Genomic DNA, 12,446 nt, shown 5'->3' with positions numbered 1-12,446 from the left:
GTGACACATTGCTGTTCCCCACCTGAGCATATCAATGGCTAACGCCAGTTGCTCCCTTGCTACTTGCATAGAAAACCTACAGTTCCATTCAATGCAATACTTTCTAAAACAAATCTCCACATTTACTCTAAAATGTCAGGTGTCATTGAGATTTCTTCAGGCAATTCTAGTACTGTGTAGATATCAAGTCAACTTGCAGCCACTCCCGCTAGTTTCTCATAAGAGAAGGAGTGAGGCCATACCTCACTGCCTATGATTTAAAACTTCTCTGCTGGTGATCTCCAGTTTAGACATTTTTTCTAGACTTGTTTTTTTCCCCTACACACAATATTTTATTATGTATGTCTCCTTTCTCCTGGCTGACAGTTATCAAAGCCTCTCGAATGAGCCAGTTCTGGAGATAGTGACATGTTTGAGGTTCTCCAAAACACTTCTCCCCACACGAACATTGTGAAAGCTACATAATTTATACTGTAAACCAGACCACCCCCAAACATGATGCCGATTAAATCTGTACAGACTTTTGGATTGAGACAATACAAGGTGGAATATAAAATCTTTACGTACATATTAACTGAAGAAGCACTCTGTAGACATTCAAAGGTAGCAAATCTTAACTTCCAAACTAATACTATTCTGCATATTTATAAATAGTCCAGGCTCAGTTTTAGGTTCTACTCTGCATTACTGGTTATCCAAATAATTTCATATTAATCTTCAACAAGATAAAAATTTAATAGTCTAATACTGTGTGTGTGTGTGTGTGTGTGTGTGTGTGTGTGTGTGTGTGCTTGTGTGTGCCAGTAATAAGGCTTGAAAGCAGGGCCTATAGTTCTTTGCCACTCAAGGATAACATTCTGTCACTTAAGCTATGACATTATTTTCAGCTTTTTGTTTGGTAATTGGAGATGAGTGTCTCACCATCTTTTCTGCCTTGCTGGCTACGAACCATGATACTTAGATAGAGCAACCTAAGTAACTAGGATTATTATTATTATTATTATTATTATTATTATTATTATTATTATTATTATTATTATTATTTTGTCGGTTGTGGGGCTTGAACTCTGGGCCTGGGTGCTGTCCCTCAGCTATTCAGTTCAAGGCAAGTGCTCTGCCACTTGAGCCACAGCGCCACTTCCAGTTTTCTAGTGGTTTATTTGAGATAAGAGTTTCATGGACTTTCCTGCCCAGGCTGGCTTTGAACTACAACCTTCAGATCTTAGCCTCCTGAATACCTAGGATTATAGACGTGAGCCACTAGTGCCCACCTAGTAGCTAGGGTTATTGCAAACATGAACCATGAATGCCTGGCTCCCATAGAAATTTGTATTACCATATGTTCCCATACCCTACCAATCATATAAATATTTCATTAAGGGATCATCATTTCTTTCAACTTAATATAATCTAAAAGTTAAGGAAGACAATGCACCAACTAGAAGAAGCATTCTTGTGTATTTAGTTATAAATCTACCCATTAAGGTGACTTGGGTAATAAAATTTACCTACAATACACATCTCACACAGTCTACTGTCTACTCACAAATCATAGACCTGATTATGGAGGGGTTTTTGTGTTTATTTTCAAGAGGTTTCCTGTCAAAACTAGTTACTACTTTATATGATCTCATTGACTCTTATAAGGTCCTCCAGTGCCCTTGGGTAAAAGCAGCCAAGCTTGTTAGTTGATGTCAGTCTCCAATACAAATGCTCTCTTTTGTGCTCAGGAAGAATGAGGGACCCAGGCCACCAGGGCGAGGTCTGGCATTCAGTCTGTTTACCAAAGACTGTCATTATTCTGTAATTCTTTCTGCTAATTTCTTATGGGAACAAAGCCGTTTGGTTCCCTGATGCTAATGAGCTTAAGGCATTTCTCTTGTTTCGGGTCCAAAGCAGGGATTTTTCTTCTTTCCCTTTCCTGTCACCTTCAGGTGAGCTAATCAGCTCCAAGCAGCCATTGCTTTTGGAGCCTGTGAGTTTCCAGCTTCCCTCCTTACTGCTTCCATCTTTAGCCAGGTTCCTTTTCTTTCCCAAGTCATTCTGGCTCTGGTTTCCTTTGTATTTGGCCTCCCGTGTGGATGTCTGATAGCTTTCCTCCTAGAAACCACTCTGCAGGGATTTCTTTTTGTTTTCTGAACATGACTTTTAATTACACTTGCATTATTTGGCCATGGGCTGCCTTGGGAAGTCTGAGTTAATGGCATACAAAAGCATTAGGATAGAGAGTGGCTACCAGCCAGGAGAGTGGTCCATGTTCCTTTCCTTAGCACGGACCATCTTTACCGGCTCATGAAGATGGTCCCCAATCCAAGATATCTGGATAGAATATGGCATTGACATGCAAGGGAAAACTTCAAAAAGTTAAAATTATCTTACTCTTTCTTTTTCATCCTTTTCTATACGTCTCCAATGTTTATATATTTTCATGGAAAACTGAATATGTGTAAATTCCATCCTATCTACTGAGGATATGCTTTGGAGCAACAGAAAGTTTGTTTTGTTTGACTCATTGGCTTCCTTCAATGAGATGTTGGTAAGGAGGCAGTTGAGCAGGTCTTTTACATTTCCACTGGGGTTTTGTTTAATCCTTTCAGAAAATTCTTTGGATTTTTATGCACTTACAACGGTTCTCAAATCCTAGAACACAGTGCATATTTTGAAGATTTTTTTTTCTAAGTAGGTCTATGATGAAGGTTATAAAGAATCCCTGAATAAAAAGAGCTCTAATAAACTAAGTTGAAGTAAAAAGTCAAAATCTTTAGGAAACCTTTCTTTTCACATTTATCAATGTTTACAAAAAATTCCATTTCATTTTTGTTTGGTAAAACTCAAGCATAGTCATTCCTTAGTAGAAAAATCGCAACAGAAATTATCAAACTATCAATGCTTGTCATTTCATGATTACATGTAGCTCTTGCAATTAGAGTATAAACGTATTTTTATTTGACAAGACATTTTTCCCCCTTTGGAAATGCTTTTCTGTTACATAGTGCTTTCCTGCACTACTTGCTTGATTTACAGAAACCTTTATTTCTAGTTTTTATTAGAATACACTGTTTATAAATATGAAAACCTAGTTAAATGTGGTTAGATTTTTAAAAGTCCCCAAGTATGTGTTTTCCGATTTAATATACATCCTTATCCAATTAATTTTGTAAGATGGCCATTATTTCTCTGATATTTCAAAAGACACTTCAAGGCCCCTTAGGAAATCCATCCTCACCAAACAAAAGCTGCATAGTGTCAAAATCCTGGAATAGATCTCATATATAACAAAGAAAAGTATAGGCAAACACATTTCTTTGATTTCCCTGCGGACACTTCTGGTCATAGTATTTAAAAGGAGCAATCCAATGGAAAATGTTTTTCTTGCAAAACTCACATACCTAAAACTATCATTTTTCTGGACCTGGTTCACCTTTACAAACTGCTACTGACTGATCTTCTGAACTTGAAAACCTCCCATCAAGTGCAAAGTGATATCTAACTTCACATGCCATCCTTCTCTGTCTCTCTATGTCTTGAAGTCAGTGTCAAGGCTTTTATTTGTACAGAATCAAACATGCCAGCAAAGTAAAAAGAATTGTCCACTTTCACCTAGTATTTTTTCTAAAATAGAAGAGTCCTTGGATGAAATAAGCAAATGTTAGCTATACCCTCGTCAGTGTATAATAAAAACTGGATATATACATATACATACAAACACACACATATATATATAAAATGAATGAGACAGTGTGTCCTATTTAGCTAGTTCATTCCACAAATTGTTACTGAATCCTGTCTGCATATTACAGGTGGGTGGCAGAGACAGAGAATTAGACACAACTCCTTCTCTGCTCTCAAAGTTTTTACTGTCTACTAAGAACAATGTGTATTGCTCTTAGTTTCAATGTTTCTGAATCAGTATATAAAGTAATAGATAACACAAAGTGAAGAATATAGAAGAAATGCTTACTATCAAACAGACTAATTTTCTAATCATCTTGTAGTAAAATCATGCTAAGTTTAACTTCAAAGTTTATTTATGTGTAATGAGAGTGAGGATGGTTAAAGAGGCAGGGAGAAGATCAGAAGAACAGACAGAAACTTTTACATGCTACACGTAACACCCAGCAAATACATGGGTTGTACTAGAACGTACAAGAACATAAATTGTAAATGTGCAGGTGTTACAGATGTTGTTAGCTAGGAAGCACCAGTTAGAGGTCTTTAAAACACTAAGAGCTAGTCTGAAGGTGATTTATAGTAACTACAGACCTTCAATGAGGGAAGGGAATGATACAGTTGGTGTTCCTGGAATGAAGCTACTTGGAGGAAACTGATGCTATGTATTGTGGAGAATGGAGATAAGAGATTCTGTTAGAAAGCTTCTTTCAGGTAACAAAAACAGAAGGCCATGAGATAAAGGGATAATGGTTTTCTAAATTAAGGAATTGAAATAGAAATGAGTGATAGGTAAGTAGTTAGTGTAAGAAATTGTGGTGCTGGGAAGGTGGCTCAGTGGTAGAGTGCTGGAAGTGACGCTGTGGCTCAAGGGTTATAGTGCTAGCCTTGAGCTGAAGAGCTGAGGGATAGCGCCCAGCCCAGAGTTCAAGCCCCACAACCAGATCCAAAAAAAAAAAAAAATAGAAATTGTGTTTATTCCTTTAGGGGTAAAATTGAAACAAATTCCCCTCCCCGTGTGTGTGTGTGTGTGTGTGTGTGTGTGTGTGTGTGTGTGTGTGTGTGTTCAATGTCTTTTATATCATTCAAACTGTATGTTGGTGAAGATAGGGAAGGCATGTGGAATTCTCTTATAAGGCCCAGTATGAACTGAATAATGACTATATTCTTATATTGGAAGCACCAGTTGCCCCATGGTAGCAATAATTGAATACCCAGGTTTGAAAAATACTTGAGAAAGCCTGATCTAGAAGACTTAGAGTTGACTACCGCACCTCCCTGTCACAGCTTTCATTTTATTTGCTTGATGTGTATAATTAGGGGTAAAACAGCAAGCATGAGGCTTTTAAAATGAGCTATTGTTCCAAGATCTTACATTCTTTGTAAATGTATTATTTTTCATAGATTTTTGATATTTTCTCATCTGCAATATATTTCAATACTAAGTCCCATGCCCAACACAAGTTCATTTTTTGTTATTATTGATGTTATTATTCTTGCCCATAGCAAGGTTTGAACTCAGTACTTTCACTTGCTTGACTGTTGCTCTTTGACATGATTCATACCTTCACTGCTTCATGTTGTTGAATTTGGACATTGAGACTTGGAATTTTTTTCCCTCTATGCTCATTTCAAACTATAATCCTCCAGATCTCAGGTCTCTGTATAGATAGGAGTATAAGGAAGAGCCACTGGTACCCTATCCCAATACAGGATCCTTTCATGATTGATCACTTATACATGCATGAAGTATAAGTTGCACACTGCTTCAGCTGCTATGAGATTACCATTCCTAGAGTTTGCAGGCCCTTTGGCCACATATCTATATTGTAATGTTATAACCATTCTCTCATTGACATTTTTATCTGTTCTATGTACAAAGAAAGAGATAGTGGATTTTTCACGTTTACATCCATTTTTCTTTTATTAATTAGTTTTTATTGCTATTATAATGGTGATGTACAGAGGGGCTACAGTTATATAAGTCAGGTAATGAGTTCAAAATGCCACCCTTTCACTCTCTCCCAGTTATTCCCTATATATTCATTTTTAAAAAAATACTTCCCCAATAGAAATAAAATGCCAAGTACCAATATGATATACTTGACTTTAAATTTGGGGCATTATTCTGATGTCAGTAGCCATATTAAAAAAAAACAACCACAGAAAGAGAAATGAATTGTAAAGTGTTTGATTCAATATATTTAAAATAGTTTATTTACAACTATGGCCAAAATAAAATAATTAATATTCAATGTCCTTTTTAATTTCTTTCAATATCCAATTAGTATTTTAAGCTTATAGTGTATGCCTATTTGTAGTCGCCAAACATGAAGTGCTTGATGTGGCTTATGGGTACTGTGTGAGACAGAATAGCTTTAGTGCATTTCTCAAAGAGAAGGTCATTCATGAAATTACCAGTTCAAAAACTGAACAAGTTTAAGACTTTTTCTTTCATTCACTTTTCCTGCAAGTCTTATCAACGTAAGCTTTATTTTTCTTTCAGTTCCCTGATTAATTCATTCCTTACTATGTATCAATCTTAAGCCAAGTTTAGAAGGAAAAAAGAATTCTAAATGAAAGAATCAGCTACAATTGTCTTTATTCACAATTATATCCCAATATTATATCATCAATATGAGGAAATAAATGTATAAACTTGAAAAAAGTTAATCACATTTGTTTCAAGAGATGTAAGAAATAGATCCAGAATTATTTCAAACACTTCTATCTAAAATCATTTTCTTAGTTTCTCAGCAATTGAAGTTGATACCCATGATAATGATCAAAGGGCAAGGGAGAAAAAGAATGGCACAGAAAGAGAAAGAGAGAATGAGGGTAAGAGAGAGGGGGGAAGGAAGAAAGAGAAAGGGAGATAGGGAGGGAGAGAGGAAAATCGAAGTCCACCACACCACTTAGTATGACCAATCCTTACAATTCCAATATGCACCCAAAACAAATGTTCCCCTCTACTCTGACAGATAACTGACATCCATAATTCGTTCACCAGCAAATATCATTTTTCTCAGGGAGATGTATTCCAGCCTTCCATATCTCGGGCTGTTCCGCTCCACAGGGGTGAACTGCCAATTCTATCATACCAGCTTCCGCTTGATTTTTTTTTTTTGGCTATAATTGTTCACATTCGTGCAATACTTATGCTGCGAGGGCAACAACATCAACAAACAGAAACACTCGCCGCTTCTCTCCATCTACTGGGAAGCCGCCTTCCTAATCAATTCTCCTCAGCAAATGCTCCAGGACAGTGGAAAATTCCTTAGGCGAGAGATAATACTACCCAAGGGAAAATGCATTTATAATTGATGGGGTAAAAAGCTGTCAGACAGACATGGATTTTCTCAACCATTTCTGTAAACACTGTTACCAGCCCTGCCTACAACAACAGAAGCTTACAATCTCTCTACCTCTGGCTTGAAAAAAAAAAAAAAAGTACTTGCAGCGAAGAAAAGCCAATGTACCATATTTTGTATGGTGGTTGGAGCTCTTAGCAGAGTAATCTTAGAAACTCTTGACTTATATTTATCAAATCATATATTCTTTTCAAAGGCAAGTTTGAATAAAGTATTTATTTCTGTGTATGCAAGGATGGGAAAAGGAATGGATTGAAAAGAGTATGTATGGAACTCCATTAAAAAAAAAAAACCCAAAACCCTGAGGTTGCTTTTTCTTAAATGGCCTTAGTAGACAAGAACAAGGAACATGATTTCCAAATAATCTTGGATTATGAACTGTTTCAAATATACACGTTACATAAACCCAGGTATTTCTTGCAATTGGCAGATTGGTAGAGTTAAAAAGTTGAGTTATTTTAGCTCTAACATGAGGGATTCAGACTACATACATGGAGCCATGTGCTATCCTTACTTCACTTGAGTTTGCCTTTAGGGACCTCAATAAACAAAAATATTGCATTGCATTTGTACAGCTTCAAAGTCAGTCAAGGTTAGGTAGATGCCATACAATTGGGGAAAGTTCATGTGGAAATCTAACTATTTGTTTTCACATTTCCCAGGGCTTTGGATTTTTAATCATTCCAAACATGTGAAACCCACAGATGGTGTTAATATGACCCAGTTTTGAAGGCTATGGAAACTGGCGATGTAGGTAAAGTCTCCCAATTAATGTAGATATTTAATATACAATTACATTAAAACAGTGCTATTTTTACAATGACATTAAAACAATACTATTTGTGGTAAACTGAAAAAAAGGAACTGAAGTTTATTTAACTGATAGAATTGAATGATTTGTTGTAAAATTTCTTCTGGGATAGGGGTGTCCCATCAGATACCTTCAATGATTTGGAGGGAGGTTTTCTTTTCCAAAGATCCTTTCTAGATTAAATTCAGTCTCATGACTGGTTTAGTTTGGATTTTGACTTTCTTCTATAGCTGTCTGTTACTTGCTTGTTTCCTGGAGTCCAGTTTCTCATTTATCTTATATTTCTCCCTGTCTTCCCCTCTTCTCCCTGGTAAATGCAAAACAGACATTAGCAGAACCTAGAAGATACTTTTCTTTTTCATGGATCACTCTGCCCACATCCTTTCTGAAATAGATCTGTGATCTTTCTCTCCTGGCACAGGGAAAAGTCTTCTCTTTGGACTTCATCTGGCAAGGAGGAATTTCATCCCAGTGTCAGAGCCAAAAGGCATTTGTCTGGCTAAATATGGAGACACAGACCCAGAAGCAGCAAAGTATGGTGGCAAGAGCACAGATTGTGGAGCCAGACAACTAGGATAAACTTCTCACTGTGTCATTCAGTGGTTGTATGATCTTTTTTTTTTTTTGGGTCCGGTCATGGGGCCTGAACTCGGGCCTGGGCGCTGTCCCTCAGCTCTTCAGCTCAAGGCTAGCGCTCTACCACTTGAGCCACAGCGCCACTTCCGGCTTTTTTCTTTTTGCTTATGTGGTACTGAGGAATCGAACCCAGGGCCTTCTGGCATGCAAGGCATGTGCTCTACCACTGAGCCACCTTCCCAGCCCCTGGTTGTATGATCTTGAAGAAGCAACTTAGTACTGTCATGCCTTAGTCTCTTCATTTCTAATGGTTGGAGCCCATAGAGTAAGATATTGCATTCAGAAGAGCAATTTAAGAGAAGTTAATAAAGGGACTATATATAAAGGAGTGTGCAGGCTTAAAGCAAACGCATCAGAAATACTAAAGCACTCAAACAATAAAACACTGTACCTCTCCAAGATCTGAAAGAACTGTCAAGAAGAGCAGTTAATAGAATTTTGGACAGTGATAGCTGTAAGAAATGATCTAGCTATGGAAGTCATGGATTTGGCTAAAGGAAAGTATTTCTTGTCAAATGGAGCCTGGTGGAATAAGGGTATAATATTGATGTTCCCCTCTTCCTATCCTCTAAAACATTGCTGGTATCTTATACTTACTGGATTCATTGATAAATCAGAGGGCAAGGAGTTTAGTGAGTAGTATCAAGCTTTTAGGGCTGATAAGGCTAAAAAATAGGGAGATTTGGGTGTAGAATTACTGAGAAGAAATTTTTTCAGCTGGGTAACAGTGCCTACTTCATAGGGCATTTAATGTAAATAAATGGATTACTATGGACACAATCCTAGGAATTATACCCTGTAGGTAGCAGGCATCAAAAATATTTTATTTCATAGAAACTGCTTATTCTGTTATCTTTGGCAGTACTAGGGCTTGGGCTCAGTTCCTCACATTTGGTAGGCAAGTGCTCTACCACTCTGAGTGAAACTCCCAGACCTAGACATTATTCTCACAATAACTACTGTCTCCATTAAATTATTAGACTCGAAGATGATTCAAGATTCTACAAGAACAGAATGTCTTATTTGTAAAAAGATTTAGGATAGATATGACTTAGAAGAAGAAACTAAACTCTCAAGGATCCGCATTTGCCAGGAGGAGAATGGTATCTGTTAATCAAACATTTTAGCAGGACTGAATGGGCCATTTTAACTTGATCTTTCTGTTTAATATCAGGTACCTATTTTGACAGGAGAAAACACAGCTAAGAATGCATAGAAGAGAGAGGAGGGATGCCTCCGCTTAAAAGAAGGGCATTGGCCTAGTTGTTAATAGTCAACTTTGATTGATAATGACATTGTCAAGAACTATGAGTTCAAGCCCATATCTATATTAGTAGGACAGATATGGTTGATAATTTCCTTGTATTCAGACAATAGCCTGTGAAGGCAGACAAACGCTGGTTCCTTGTACTAATTCCATGCTTTTGGGAACCAGTATTGTGGGGGCAGAAAACATAGACAGAAAGCCTCCCTTGTCAAGCACACAGGCAGCCATCAGCTCCTGGATTGGTGTGAAGGGTAGGTAATAAGTGCTACAGCATTTTGGTAGTTTGAAGAACATCCCAGAGAAGTGGAATTGAAGTGCCCATAGCTCAGATATAGGCAGGTTTTTAACAGGCAGAAAAAAATGGGAAGGGAATGTATGATGACGTCTGTCTTCTAGAATCCAGAAGACAGATACAAGGGAGCACACATTCCTTTAAGAAGGAAATTAAAGTCTTCTAACAGAAAAAGAAAACAGGTCAGAAAAGATGCAGGAAAGGTAAGGTGTTGAGGGTATAGTCAAGCATTTTCCATTTCCTATTCTCCATCCAGCTAAAGAGATAACTTGAAGAGTTGATTTCCATTAGGCTTTCCGATATGGATGCAAGATATTACTTCTGGACTACCTATCCTTAAATCAATGACTGGCACAGAAAAATCCATGCATGCTAACTGGCTCATATACAGTGTGTATTATTTTCTTATTTGTTGTTTGGAATTTATCGATCCTTCTCAACTTTCTATCTACTCTCTGATAGACAGAGAAGCCAATGTAACTATATTACCATTGATCTTGTATTCAAAAAGCTGACCTCGAGCCAATACTAATGGATTGGGGATATAGAACCAAGACAGGACATGAGTGCCTGTCAGTCCTGGCACTGGGAATGACAGCATTTGGAGTGATGAAGGGTGAAGCAAGAGAAAGCTGTGATCTTGTAGTTAATCTGCTCAGTTAATGCACATGGCACTTAGATTCCATGAAGCCAATAAGCATGGGTGAGGGATCTGGCCTTGTTTCATTCTTTCAAAGAGTAGAAACTATCCCAATTACTACTATGAAACAGCAAAGCAAAACCTTTCGGTGCCATTATATCTGGAGAAGATTTTTTTTTTATTTTTAGATTTGCTCCCTTGTTGTGCTTAGAAGTTGTAGGAGACCAAATAGCTCATAATCAGATAGATAACTGCCAATGAAGAAATTTCTTTCAAAACAAAAGGCCCAGAAGCATTTTGAGGAAAACAAAACATGCTTAATGCCATTAATTACCAAATAAATGCAAATTGAATTACATTGTATTACAATTTCACACCCACACAGTGAATACAATTATAGCCTGAGTGTACTAAGTGCTGGAAAGGTCTGGAGGGGTCAGAATTGCCATATACTGCTAGATTGATAAAAATTATTCCAATGGCTTTGAAATGTGAAGTATCTTTGCCATGCACAATTCAAGATGGATACATATGACCTATAAATTTGATTCTTGGGTATACACTCAAGTGAAATGAGTACACACATATGAGAAACTTTGTATCAGAATGCATACTGAGCAATTGAAAACTTTCCCGAGATAATAAAATAGATATTATATACCCATTGACCATAACAGGTAATATATAGCAGTAAAGATGAATAGGTACAGCTGTGTGAATTGAAATAGAAGAATTTCCAAATGATTTTCCAGTGGAATAGTAATTCAAAACTAAATTTATAAAATATGTTTATATTTAAATAAAACTTAAAGCAATCCCACCCAAACAATAACACTTCCAAATATATTAATATTTGATAAAATTATTCTTGAAAAAAATATAGAATACTGAATAAAGAAAGAAGTAGAGGAAGAATAGAAAGGAAAAGAGGTGCAATCACAAAGGTGCTTTCATGCTTAGAGTATCTTCAATACTGATTTTTCTGAAGGTATATAATATGCTTATGAACAATACATACATCTACAATGAAAAAATATGCATATATGTATGTTGAGATCATCACATTTCCATGTTTGATACATTTAATCAAATATACATTTAATGTAAGCATGGTGGTGTATTTCTATAATACCAGTTATCAAAGTTGAAAGCAAGAGTAGTAAGGTTGAGGTCAGACTAAGCTACACAGTAAGAATGTTTCAAAATAAAATAATAGAAAATAATAAAATAATAAAAAATTATAAAAAATATATAAATAATATATATTATATATACCATATATAATATATATGATATATAAATAATAAAAAAGAGGGTACCTTATATTTATTATGCCACATGCATTTAATTGCTTATAGTTTTTTATATTAGCTGTTTGGTTTCTACATAGAACCAGGAAAGGAGTAAGTGGTGTGTTTACTTGTCTGCCCTTCTCTTCCTCATATCATACAAAATGTTGAACTTTCTATTTCATCCTATCTCAGGCTCATTCTCTTCATACCTTTGTCCCATTTGACAGCAAAAAATTTTTCCCCAAAGACCAATGGTTTCCACTAGAAATCTGGGTCAGGATTTCTCAGTCCACATCTTATCAGATCAATTGTAGTTGGTCTCATGTATCATATTATCTTCCTTGAAGCATTTCACTTGATCTTGAGGACACCTCTGAACAATCATCCAATTTTTTTTCATCTGTATTTTCAGTTTTCTAATTGATGACTACTCAATTTTACCATCTCTTTAAGTTTAGGCTGTTCCAA

The sequence above is a fragment of the Dipodomys merriami genome, unplaced genomic scaffold, assembly GCF_024711535.1.
Source record: "Dipodomys merriami isolate MVZ:Mamm:240054 unplaced genomic scaffold, mDipMer1.0.p SCAF_17, whole genome shotgun sequence".
NCBI lineage: Eukaryota > Metazoa > Chordata > Mammalia > Rodentia > Heteromyidae > Dipodomys > Dipodomys merriami.
This window is presented reverse-complemented; position numbering follows the sequence as displayed.